We start from the raw sequence: 13461 nt of genomic DNA on the forward strand, positions 1-13461 counted from the left end.
CTAAGCAAGATTTAATTTGAATGAAAATCTTGTAGATATACTGAAATCAGATGAGGTGTAACTGATTTATGTGCAATTATATATAAAAGAGAATACATGCAAGTGTCTTATTTTTTTACAGACACATTTATTTTAAGCGCCTGGAAAAAAATACAAACACAAAAGTTGCAAGTGGCTTTCAATGTAACATTTTGTGTTTAAAATACTGTACTTAGTATAAAACTATGTGTTTTTAATTAACTGATGATTTATCAGTATTTAGAGAAACAAAAAACTAAAAATAAGGATAGGCCCATAAAAAAAACCTTGAGGAGAAAAAAAATAATTATGTGCAATATTTCTATTTTAAAATGTTAAACACAAAACCTTGATCAAAACATTTAACATTTTTATTATTGTGCCAAATTAAAAAATAATACTTACAGAATAAGTATAATGAAATAAGATTCTGCTTAAAAATAATGTTCAAAATAAAAAATGAAATATGTTCCATTCCAAATTTGAACATTCTTGAACGAATTAAATGTTGTGAGATTTTTAACATTTAATTTGATGGTGTGAAAGGCTGTGATTGTTTGCTTACATAACTGCTTTTCTATCAAACAAACTGTTAAAAATCGCCAATATAAAAAAGGAAGGAATAATTTCTTCTAATTAATATTTTGTTCAATCTTTTTCATCTGCGTTTGAGACACATCGTAAACATCAGGTAAAAACAGAAACAGCCATCTCTTTACTTTTCACAGAGCTGTTTAAATTCAGAGGAGAGAAACAAAACTGAGATAAATGATAGGAAGGAAAAAATAACCATCACAGGCTCTTACCGGCATGGGTGTATTAACTGCAATCTGTCTCCATGTATTTGAGGTCAGTCGTGTTTCCATTCACTGAACTGTGTGTTTGTCTCACTGTGATTTCCTGCTTCTGCACTGAGTCCTGCAAACAGCTGATACAACCGAAACAAAAGAGGCTTCTCTGCAAAACCTCGACCTGTGTCCTCAGTGTTTTAAAAATCTCAAATGATATTTTATTTTTGTTAACTTGAGTGTCCGTGTATTTCACTGTCTGACAGGTATAAAGTCAAAGAACAGAAAAAAAGAGAACAAGTCTTTCATAATGTAATATATATGTATGGCTTGGGATCGTACATACTGTATATGCACAACAGAGTCATTCTGATAGTTGTGACTGAGTTAAATGTGGCCTTTAATTTCTCTTAATGTACTGCAATGTTGTAAATTATTTGTATAATATTACATAATGTATATTAAAGTTGACAAGGCTTTATGTTTCTACAAGTTATGTTTAATAAAATAAATGAACTGTGCTGAACTGTGTAACATGTCTCACTTTTTATACGTTGTTAAGGGGTTATTTTTAAACAACTTTTTTTTGTACAAACAATTTGGAATTGCTACACTAAGATTAGACCATAAGCGTTAATTTTTTTTTTTAACTATGCTTTAAAAATTGACATTTTATCATGAGTGTTATTAGGGATGTCTGGGCTTTTGGAGACAGCCTCTAGTGGACACTTGAGGAACTGCAGTTTTAAGCACTTCTACATTGGCTTTATTTTTCAACACTGAAGGCAGCTGCTTGATTTTAAATAAGTTGCAGCCTTTTACAACAGACAGCTTTTGTCTCTATATCACATTTCTTGATATGTTATAACTCTAGGAGAATGATTTTCTTAACATATTCTGATTATATTGACCAACAAAATCAGGCATATTTAGGGGTGCAGAATGGACTGACAAGTGGGTGTATTGTAGCTGTTAGACAGGACAGGTTATGAGCCTTTTTATGCCTTCCCAGATCATGGAAACCCCCTGTTCTGTGTATTACACCAACACATTTTCTCAATGGAGTTTGGCAGTTTTGACGAGACCAATGTATCTTTGGTTTCTGGTTTCTGGAGCACTTCCAAAACTTTTCCTTCTTACATTTAGAGCCCAAATGTAAAAAGAAAATAATGCTCAAGTTTAAAATGACAGGTTTTCCACTCTACAAGTCCATTAAAGCAAGGGTTCTCACCTGTAAGGAGTCCCTGGCTCCAAAAGGTTTGAGAAAATTGTCCAAGGACCCCCTCATAATTGTAACACAGATTAGGCACATGCTTACTACCATTTGCACTCTTAGGTGCCCTTGGAATTTGTATTGTAAAACTTATCAATGTTAGTACTTCTACTTAAAACAGAGGGTCATTTCATTCCTTGTGGACTCAACATGACAGCATTTATACTTTTTAAGTAATTGATTTTAAAAACTTTCAGAAAATTAACAGTAGCAAGACTGACATATCCCTTTGAGCCACTAAATGGTATCATAACAATGGTGTATATGCTGTTTTGTAATGACACAGCACAATTGTATAATTTATTAGAAATGTATTCTAATTATTTCACAGACCCCCACGCTATGGTTTGCGGACCCCCAGGGGTCCTAGGACCCCACTTTGAGAACCACTGCATTAAAGTATTTTCCTCTAGTGTTTTGTGTTGTGTTGTAATGGGGGATTAGACGTGCCAGAAGTCCAAGTTAAGTTTCCTTGTGGGAACAAAGAGGCCGTATCATTTTCTGACTTCTTGACTCCTGTTTGCAGAGTCATGTAGATTGGACGATAAGCCTGCTTTGCTGCCACTCCAGCCGTCCCAGACCTCATTCAAAAGTAATGACTCTGAGCTGCAGGGAAACAGATCCATTACATAAGAAAGCTGCTCTGAGGGACTTAGCCGAGACAGCAAATGGAAAAACCACAACAGAAGTACTGAGACTGCTGAATCAGCAGTCAGGATGTTCTCTTCTGTCAGTCTGCCTTTCTTTCAAGCACAGCTGCTTGAGAGTTCAGGTAATGGAGGAAGTGGAATAAGTTTCGGTTGCCTGGATATCCCTCTTTAAAGCTACACCCTGCTGCTATTTCTTGGGGCCTGGTGAGCTCAAGGCTAGATATAATCCTTTCAACTTGAGCTGATTTATCCACCTACCTTGAAGTGCTGTTCCAAGTCAAACCACCTGTCCTGTTTTGACATAAATGAGCCATATTTTTATTCCAAACTTCCTGTGGATGTCTGCAAAGTCACTAAAAGAAACCAAAAGTAGCTGCTTGTATTCATAAATCTTATAACTTTAGGTCAGGGTTGGAACATACATCTAAAGATAGTTTTTATGTTTGTTGATGTCATTTTTAGCGTACCTGTCATATGATACAGCAGCCACATAGAACTTCCTGGCACCTTGCAACACTAATGATAACCTTCAAACCTAAAGATACTGCCACCTTGGATTACCATCAACCACTTCAATGACTAACAAGCAAACTGTCAATCATTTAGCAACACCATAGAAGCTACTTTATTAGATACCGCTTGCTAGTGACCACACAACCACTTAGGACATAAATGAGGCTCCAGAACTCAGTACTCAGGAATATAGTTGGATATTTTGATAACCACATCAGGAGTTAAGTATCGCAGTCATATTTGTCCAAAAATTTGAGGCCAGCTAGTAACTTGTTAGCCCAGACAGCAAAAAAGGGCAAACCATTGTAGTAGGAAACACAAATTATGCAGCTTTATAGTGTTTCAACGTCCAACTAACTTTTGCAGGGAGTACACATTTGAGTCTCTGCTGGTTTCAATGCATCAAACAACCACAAAAACTTTCTGGCACATACTCCCTGATTAAACAACAAATCTTACCTTCTACATTTTGGTTCTCACATCCTTGATTTATAGCGCCTATCGTTAACTGGAGCTGATCCAAGCTACCACTGGGCACAAGTTCAACCTTGACTGGTCACCGTTTACATCCACTGACATTTTAAACACACCAATTAACCTAATTGGCATGTCTCTGGACTGTGACAGGAAGCTGAAGTACCTGAAGGGAACCCATGCATGATTGAGAAAAACATGCCAACTCCACACAGACAGGCCGAGGATTCAAACCAGGGAACCTTCTTACAGTGAGACAACAGATATGACCTATTCTCAGCTGTGCAGACTCAGTTTATGGATTAAACATATGAGATATAATGTGTCCATCAGCAGATTTAAGGAGTGATGGTAAGTGGTTTCCCATCTTTGGACAGAGCTAGGCTGATTGTTTACCTCTTTATGCTAGGCTACTGGCTTTATGTTTAATGTATATTGTGGGAGAGGTATTGATCTCACTCAGCTCTTCGATAGAGAATAATACACTCACTTCCCGAAATGTAAACCATTATTAAGAGATACATCATTCTAGTTTTGTTCTTTCCTTGGTGTGAAGCTCTGTTTGTGCGCTCCCTCATTAACATAACTTTTTGACTGCTGCAACATTTGATCAGCAGCCGTCTGATGAACTGAACGGTTGGCTGAGAGACGAGATCACATCGCCTTTGTGCTCCTGAAACACGGCTCCGCTCCGCATGAATTATTGATCGGTCCGAGGTGGTTTCACTTCTCCCCGTCCCGTGAGGCGAGCCGTAACAGGAAGCAGGAGCACAGAGGGTCTGAGTGGAGCAATCTGTGTGTTTATGAGTTCTGTATGTGACTGTCCTCCTCATGACCTGCATGAATCAGAGCTCAGGGCAGCCCAGTGAACCGCGCTTTATGGAGCTGCTCCAGGCCTTGTTTGTTAAGGTGGATGTGTTGGTATTGTTCCTTAAGGTGGAAATGGTCATGATATGAGCTCAAAAATGTTGACTAACATTAGCTTTAGTGTATGATTTTTATATTTTAGTGTGACACAGAGGTCTTGAGAATAACCTGAACCCCACCTCAAATCACAGCACACACACAGAAGAGTTTATGATATTTCTAAGGAAGCCTATTGAGGACTAAAATAAATAATCTCCCCATGTCCAATTAAAAAAACAACAACATCATTCTCAGGATGATACATTTAATATAGATTGAAAAATATAGCATTGCATTTACAAAAGGTTAGGAAACTAGGTGTATAATTACATGAATAAATAATTTTGTTTTCATTACAATGAGCCTTTTATGTCCCCTTACACATGCATCGCCATCTTGCACTGTCTTGTATCTACTGTTGCACAGAAAGGACAAACAACTAGTGTTTTGTATTTTGTGAGTGGCAGCAAGAAATTTACCTGTAGGTGGAGGACGAAGAAGACGAAGACGAAGAGGGACATGGTGGTTGTTGTTGTGAGCAAAATGATGTGTACCCATAGACGTTTTTGATGGTAAAACTTGACAAATGGAGGATCATACTTATCATGCATCACAGGAGCTTCTTGTCTTTGAAGGCCACGTCGCTTCACAAACAGAAAAGGTGAGTAAGGGACCAATATAGTCTAGAATCTGACTACTAGATATTGCTAAATTCCCATTTCGAAACACTGCACCTTTAATTTTCTCAAGCTAATGGGTGAGTTCAATGTGGCGACGCCCATTTTATTAAATACAGTCTGTGCTTTAGACCTGCCATTCTTAAAGTCATCTTAATGTTGTGGCCCAAATTTAAAGTTAGATATTGAGGGGCTCACCCAAACCGTTCATCACACAGCTTTTATCCAAATCAAATATTGTACTTCCATAGATAAACGACAACAAAAAAATGTTTGTGGACGAGCACATACTTATGAACCATCACAACCTCTGAGGTAATCAGGTACTGGTCTGCTTTCAGTCCCGAGAGTCAGAACGAAACATGGTGAAGCAGTGTTTAGTCATTATGCACCACATATCTGGAACAAAGTCCCTGAAAGCTGCAGGTCCGCTCCAACTCTCACCTCTTTTAAATCAAAGATTAAGACTTTTTTATTTGCCACTGCATTCCTATCTTAGCTCATTTTAACTCACTTTAAATGCAAATTTTAATTTGATTTTTTAATGGGCCCTATACTTGTAATTTTCCTTTTCAATGTTTTATTATATTTGTCATTTTAATTGTGTTCTTTTGTGCTTGTCTGAATGTTTCCAAAGCTTTTAATCTTTTAATGTAAAGCACATTGAGTTGCCCTTGTGTATGAAATGCACTATATAAATAAAGCTGCCTTGCCTTACAGCAATGAAAAGTAAATAAATAACCAATCTATATTCATGTGACACTTTGTAAAGCAACATAAGTGCAAAAACAACAACAACTTATTTAAACCCATTGGGGTTTCGTGGACGAGACTTCTGTTTCTTTGTTGGGAATCACTGTGTTAGACTAATGAACAACCGTTCGCCATCTGAAAGCAACTTCCAAACTTTGATATTTTTTCTAAGCCCCTGGGGGTCCAGGACCATCAGATGCAAATCCAACAGCCTCAGGGGGCTCCAGGGAGTGCTTAGAGACCACTTTCTGATTTCTAGGGAATCCCTGGCATCGGAAATCAGTCAGGGTTCCCAAACAGCCGTCCAGAATCAGGACGTAGACAGTCATTCAAAGAGAATTTTAAATGTCTGCCTTTCCCTGAGGGGGTCAGAGGTCATCAAAATATTGTGTTTTGCATTCAGAAATTATGAATTTTCACAACTGACCCACTTAAATCAGATTGATAGTTGTTGGGAGAGCTTACTTTTATGGATGGATTGACAGACAGACGATAGCTGCCGTTCTCGAGCCTGTAGCAGTCTTCAATGAACGGCTTACTTCACTTAAACAATCAGTTTAATCAGGATCAGCTGTGGGCCAGATGAGGGCTGAAGAGTTAAAGGCTCCATATGATACGTCCACGAACGTTGTTAGACGACTAATCTTGGCCTCACACACAGCCATTACTAAGCTTTATCACAACGTTCTCTCAGCTCTCAAATCTCAGCCGGGATTAGCCAGTAATCCAAGGACATTCCCGTTCATTTGAAGATGGCTAGTGGCCACGAGTCATTAATCTCGGCCACGGCTGGAGTCATCAGTCACGTCGGTCACATTACCCTCTGATCACCCTGTTCGCCTGGGCTCGTTTGCTCTCTTTTCCCCACAGGAAGCATTTTGTTAGCTGATTTGGGACGCAGTAAATCCTGGCAGTGGCAGCGCACAGTCATCCATGAGCGACTGAGATGCAAACAAATATTCTGAGGCTTTAATTTGGCAGATTACTGCTCATTTACTTAGAAAGTATGCAGATTATTTGAAAGCAGAACACCAGATTGACAAGATTTTGATGCAGATTTTCTGCTTTCACTTACTGAAAAACAGTTTTTTGGAGTCTTTCAAAGTAAACTTTACAACAACCTAGAATACACTCTGACTCACAAAATGGAAATGTGAATGAGTTGTGCTTCATAGTAGCCAATAATGGCTGCATAATCAATTAAAATATGGACTTACGGAGATGTATACCACGTCTTTTATTTTTTATTTCAGGATATGTTATTTCTTAGACAATTTTGAGGAATTTCCAGAAAAGAAGGATATATTTTTCCCAAAATATAGTAAAAATCTTGAACATTTCATTCACAGACAGGCTTTATTTTGCTTTGATACTGGATAAAAACAATATCCAAAAATATTTTCTTAGAAATTAAAGACTTAAGTGTAACCCAAAGGGATATTAGCAATATTAAATCTGATTTACTGTTTTTGTTTGACCTTAAATGAAGGTTTTACCCTGAGACCAGCATATACTGGTTTGATTGATCTCATTCAACATTTTGCATGTAACTGAGGATGTGTTTAGAAAGAACATATCTGCAGTAAGAGACTAGTGAAGCATGAAAACAGATCTTTTTTTCCCTGCAGGCTGCAGGGCAAAGCAAGGTTGCTCCCTCTCTTAACAGGGAGTGTAGAGGATTTCTTTTATTTTTATAATTTTTTATGGATCGTACCATCGGCGAAAAGAGCCACAGGGGGGAGGCAGACAAATATGTGAAATTGCATGCCAGCCTAGTGAGCGTGCATGCACACGTACGCAGACAGCATTATTAGCTAATATTCTACACTGGTGTAATTGCAGAAGCTGTCACGCACTGATGGTTAAACTGCTGCATTTCCTCATTTAGCGTGCATCACCAACCCCCGCTGCACCCCCCTCGGGATGTTAAATGGTGCAGACGAGCAGGACCCTCGGCAAAAATAGATTCCAGAATCCCCTCAAAGAAAGAAGAGCTTCTAAAAATAGAACACACACACACACACACACACACACACACACACACACACACACACACACACACACACACACACACACACACACACACACACACAGAGTCAGAAGCCATGTTCGAGGCATGCTGCAAGCAGGGATTCCCTAAAGGTTCCTGTTGGCTTTTACATTTACATCTTTATCGTCTGAAGGCAAGACTGAATGATTAGAACCTGATGATTTAGGCTTCATCTGCTTCAATCTAATGATATTTCTGATACTAATTAAATGCATTTAAGAATAATTGTTATAAAATTAGACATTTCATGCAGGGTTAGTCCCCAAAGCAAACTGCAGACTCTGGCAAATGAGCTGAGATGTGGTTGAAAGCCCAGAAAAGCATCAATTATTTAGTCGTGTACATTCATGCATTCAAACTCTTCATTCTCAAATTCAGATTCACACAGATTAAGATTCATTTGGGCTTTTTGGGATGGTCACTGTAACAGACTGAGTCATCAATTCGTGCTGTGACTCAGCTCAGAGACGTGACAGACTCCCATGTTAGACCTCGACCAATCACAGCTCTCTGTTTTTCATGACTTCTTTGAGGTCTGAAGGTGAGCAGAGAGGTGACAGGGGTGATTTCTCTGATGCACCTGCAGGGAACCAGACACACAGTTTTCTCTTTTCTACTTGGTTTTGATGCGTTCTCTCTCGTCGATGACTCACTGACAGCAGCAGAAGTTGGGAAACTCAGTGAGGGATGGAATAACAATGCAGGTGCTGCCTCATCCTCAGCCCCACCTGCTCGGCTTGAAAAATCCAAGATGGCTGCCACTGAAATATCAACCTAGAGGCTTCAGAAGAGCACCAAGTGGAGCAAGAATTCAAGAGTATGGTACATGTTTTTTTGATTGCATACACTTGATGTAGATGTGTTAATAATACATTATGTTGCTATGGTTATTTTCCTGATCAAACCACTGGAGGGGTTTTCAGCATTTCTGCCTCATGTTCTCTTGTTTAATTCATATTTCTTTCCTCTTCTCTCTCACACACACTAACAAACATAAACACACGTCTCAGCCTGTTCCTCATGCTGTTTGTCTCTGCAGCATCCCTCCGACATCAAACCTCAGTGTTATCACCCTGTGTACAGCAAGAAAGAGCTTGCCTGTGTCAAACTGTCCATCCTCCTGCTGTCCAGCTCCACTTCGTGAACCAAACACATGATTTATTCATGCAGCAGCAGAGCTTTTTACTCGCTCAGAATCCGCTCACAGTCTGTTCACTGTCGGCTTCCTGCAGCTTCTCAGCCTGCTGAACATCTTCCTGCTCACATGTGGATCAGCATGAGCCGAGTTCCTGCACTAACAGGGCCGATGTTTGTGTTTGAACCTTGCACCAACACATACATCCTAACCAGAGCTTTGAGCAGATTATTAAATTAGTCTAAGAATTCTTTGGTATAGATTTGTGTACATGCATGGACACAAGTTTCCCCTTTGTTCATGTTACCGCACACATTTTGCACGGCAATGAAGGGTCAAACGTTACCCAGATGTTTGCCATGAGGCAGGAATTTGTATCTCCCTGAAATCTAACTCTAAACACACTGAACTTCAAATACTTACTTGGCGCAAATTTGGCCTAACCACCCCCTTTTTATAGTTTCTTTAAAGCATAGACTTTCAACCAAAAATCTTAACCTACAGAAGTTAATTTGTTTGTTTTCTTCTTGTTCTTTTGAAGGTTTAGACACAAACTACTTGGTTAAGTTTAGGAAAACATCAGGTTGTTTGAGGTTATAATAACTTGCACACCAACTCCTAGATTCAGCAAAGGCTTTTCATTGGATGAGTTTTCCAGTGAAATACCCCTAAAGTTGCTTAAAGGTACAGTGCGTAGAAATGGGAGTATTTAGCTTAATCTAGCAGTCACATTCTAGATTGGGACGCTCCTCTGCTCTACCCTCCAGTCAGTGAAGCAATGGTGGCCTTCAAGGTCAAAAAGCTCCTGTAATACATCATAAGAAAGATCCTCCATTGGTCAAGTTTTTACCATCAAAAATATACATATCCAGGTATACTATTCATCATACATTGCCGTAACTGCTTTTAAGAAGGCTGTTTTAAAAGTTGCACTTAAAATACTTCTTCACCCAACAAACTTCAAAGTTTGTACGAGTTTGAGGTCCTGGCAAAAGCAACAACTTGTAAGTTGTAATGATTTTAAAATGTCTTGATTTAGAGAATACAAGGGATAAGAGCATAACAAACTCTAATAATTAAAGTCCAATATTGAAAAGCTGAAGAAAAAAAACATTACAAAAGATTTTAACTTGTTTTTAAGTGCCCTACATAAAAAAAGGTTCAACCTCTGGGGAGAAGGATTTTTGTGATTTTAATTTAAAGCCAGTATTCCTGTTAAACTTGAATATCTCCAGGACCCAGTGAAATAAGATCCTGATGTTTTATGGTGCTCATTCAGGGTGGAAACAAACTCTTTGTTCACCCTCTGGTGACCATGAATCTTTAATGGCGACTTGGTTAGTGTTTGTTAAATCATTGGAACAGTTATTCTCAGAAACCCTTTTGCAGGGCATTAGTATTTACTTCCTTGATGTACCTTTCTCCTGCTGTCCTCCCTCGGGGAGTCTTCACTGATCTGAAGACGGTGATCAGTTGTCACAGCTGCCATCACACCTCTCCTTCATCCCGCTCAGCTCTGCAGAATGTCCTCCAGCATCAATCTGTCACTCTGCTTTCAGACTCGCTGCCAACTCAAGTGTTCCTATTGATCCGCTCATTGACGAGGTGTCCCATTCAGGTCAGTGTTATGGTGATAAAACTGCTGTTTGATGTTGATGTGGTCGGCTGATGTTTCTTTATTTACACTGAAGACAGATGCTGACAGATAATAAATTATCTCACCAGGACAGCAAAAAATGTCACTGCTCCCTGAGGTCAGGACACAAATCAAAGCAGCCAGATTCACACAAAGAGTCCAGGTAGCAGTCTTTATATAAAATAAACTGACCGGCTTTAAAGCAGATACATCTAGCCTTTATCCAGAAACCTTATATGTCATACAGACTTCTGATACCCAATAAATAAAACAGTCAGTTCTAACTGAGGTCTGTGTCACGGCTTGGGCAACAGTCTTCCATGAGTGCTTGAGAGGAGAACCCTGGATTCAGTAATGTATTTGAGTTTTGAGAGCAAATAATGGTACCTATTGAGTGGGGTAAATACAATTTAAATAGGAGGTGAGTCTTACTCCAAATCATTGAGAATTGGAGCTCAAAATATTGGAATATCTGGAGTCTTTTTAGCTAAACCGACTCTTGGCCGGTTCAGTCATTTACTTTGGTACGTTACAGCCATAGACTGTATAAAATATGGACGTAGTAACCGTGACGTCACCCATCTGTTTCTGAATGCTGTTTTGAAGCCAATCGGCAGCGGCAGCCATATTGCTTCTGTCGAGCCAGTGTGACGTAAAGAGGCGGGCTTTGAGCCTCCTAGCCAACAGCTACAGTGTTCCTGCAGGCAGCTGTGTCTCTCATTGGAGGAGAAAAAAATTCACCCCCCTCACAGTGAGAGGACATCGAGAAATGAGCTATCCAGACTACATTCATCTTTTGTACCAGGCTGTAAACATGTTTATTTCTGCTGCAAAGATCGTCTTTTCCCATTCATGTGTATGTGACTTCCGGTACTCCCGGAGCCAGCCTCAAGCGGATCCTCGATGAACTGCAGCTTTTAACACTTCCACATTGACTCATATTTTTAGACCGGAGGTTGCCGCTTGGTTACAGCATGATGGGCCTGATATGATACGATGGTATACGTCATGATAAGATACAATAGGATACAATACAATGCAACATGGCACAATTTGATGCAATATGAAAAGAGTACAATTAGATACATGTTCCAACATAATACAACACTTCTATATGATATGATACGATACGATATATGATACCAAACGGCATGTGGAGACACAATAGAATGCAATATGGCACAATATGATACATAAGGCCTTTTCTAAAAATATAACTATATAACTTGATATGATACAATACAACGAGATACTATGCATTTTGATACAACATAGTAAGGTAGGATACAAAACAATATGAGACAGTACAATACAATACAATACAACACAGTACATTAAGCTGCGATACAACACGATACAATGCGATACCACACGGTATGATACAATTCAATACGACAAAGCAAGTAAGGTCACAGTACAATACAATATAGCACATGTTAGGACAGAACACTACACAATAGGATACAATGTGATTGGATATGATACATTTTATTGTCCAATTAAGGACTCAGTACTAATACAAAAACAGTCAAAAACATAATACCACTATAAATTAGACACATAGACCAATGGAAACCACAAACAACAAACATTATATGGTCTGTCAACTAAACCCATTTTTGCTGACTCTGCAGGGTAAAAAATGAACCTCATGAACCTCCCATCTTTTACTTCACATCCCCTCCATCATCAGCAACCCCACTCTGCTCCGTGTCTGCTCTCTCTCCCCTCCCCCTATCTGTCACTTCACCTCCCTCTCTCTCCTCGCTGGCTCTCCCATGACGTGACTCTAATAATAGCTCCCTGAAGTCGGGGCCCGGCAGCACCCAAGGGCCATGTGTTGGTCTTGAAGGGCACGGCATGAATTGGCCACGCTCTTTCCCCTGCATGCTACTGGGCTTATAAATAGCTGTGGAGAAAGAAGGGGGGATCTGCACGGGCATTATATAAGCATCCCGTGTGTTTATGAATGAGGAGGGGGGGTGGGTTGGTACATTCATAAGTCCTTGCTGCTGCAGCTGCTGCTGTAAACACCCTCCTCCCACCGCTCAGTGAGCAATGTGTGAACAAACAGGAATTTTAAGAATAAGAGATCTGCAAATGTATCTTTAATTTGATTGGCTCTGTTGTACCTCCAAAGAAAATACCATCAGTGTGCTGGATGATTCAACATCTGACATACTGAGATGCAAAAGACTGGAACCAGACTGGAAAATGAACAAGGCTTTGAAAGATTTGCTCCATTGACAAAAAAGAGAGACATTCATATTAATTTTTAATTATGTCAATGAAGGACAATGTCAGTGAACAATTTGTCATAGATTATAGATTGAGTTAACATCGAAAACATATGTTCTTTTGTTCACCACAACAATCACTCCTTTATTCTTCTTCCAACCGGTGCATTTTCTTCAGCCACTCGCTGAATACAAAAACACGTATGTTACCATATACTTGTTCTGTGCTACTGTAGAAACATGGCGGCCTCAGTGGAGGGGCTCTTATGGAAATGAAAGACTTATTTCAAGTGAACAAAAACAAAACAATGTTCAGATGATCATACACTAATTTTAACATTATTCCAAATA

The sequence above is a fragment of the Notolabrus celidotus genome, chromosome 21, assembly GCF_009762535.1.
Source record: "Notolabrus celidotus isolate fNotCel1 chromosome 21, fNotCel1.pri, whole genome shotgun sequence".
Taxonomy (NCBI): domain Eukaryota; kingdom Metazoa; phylum Chordata; class Actinopteri; order Labriformes; family Labridae; genus Notolabrus; species Notolabrus celidotus.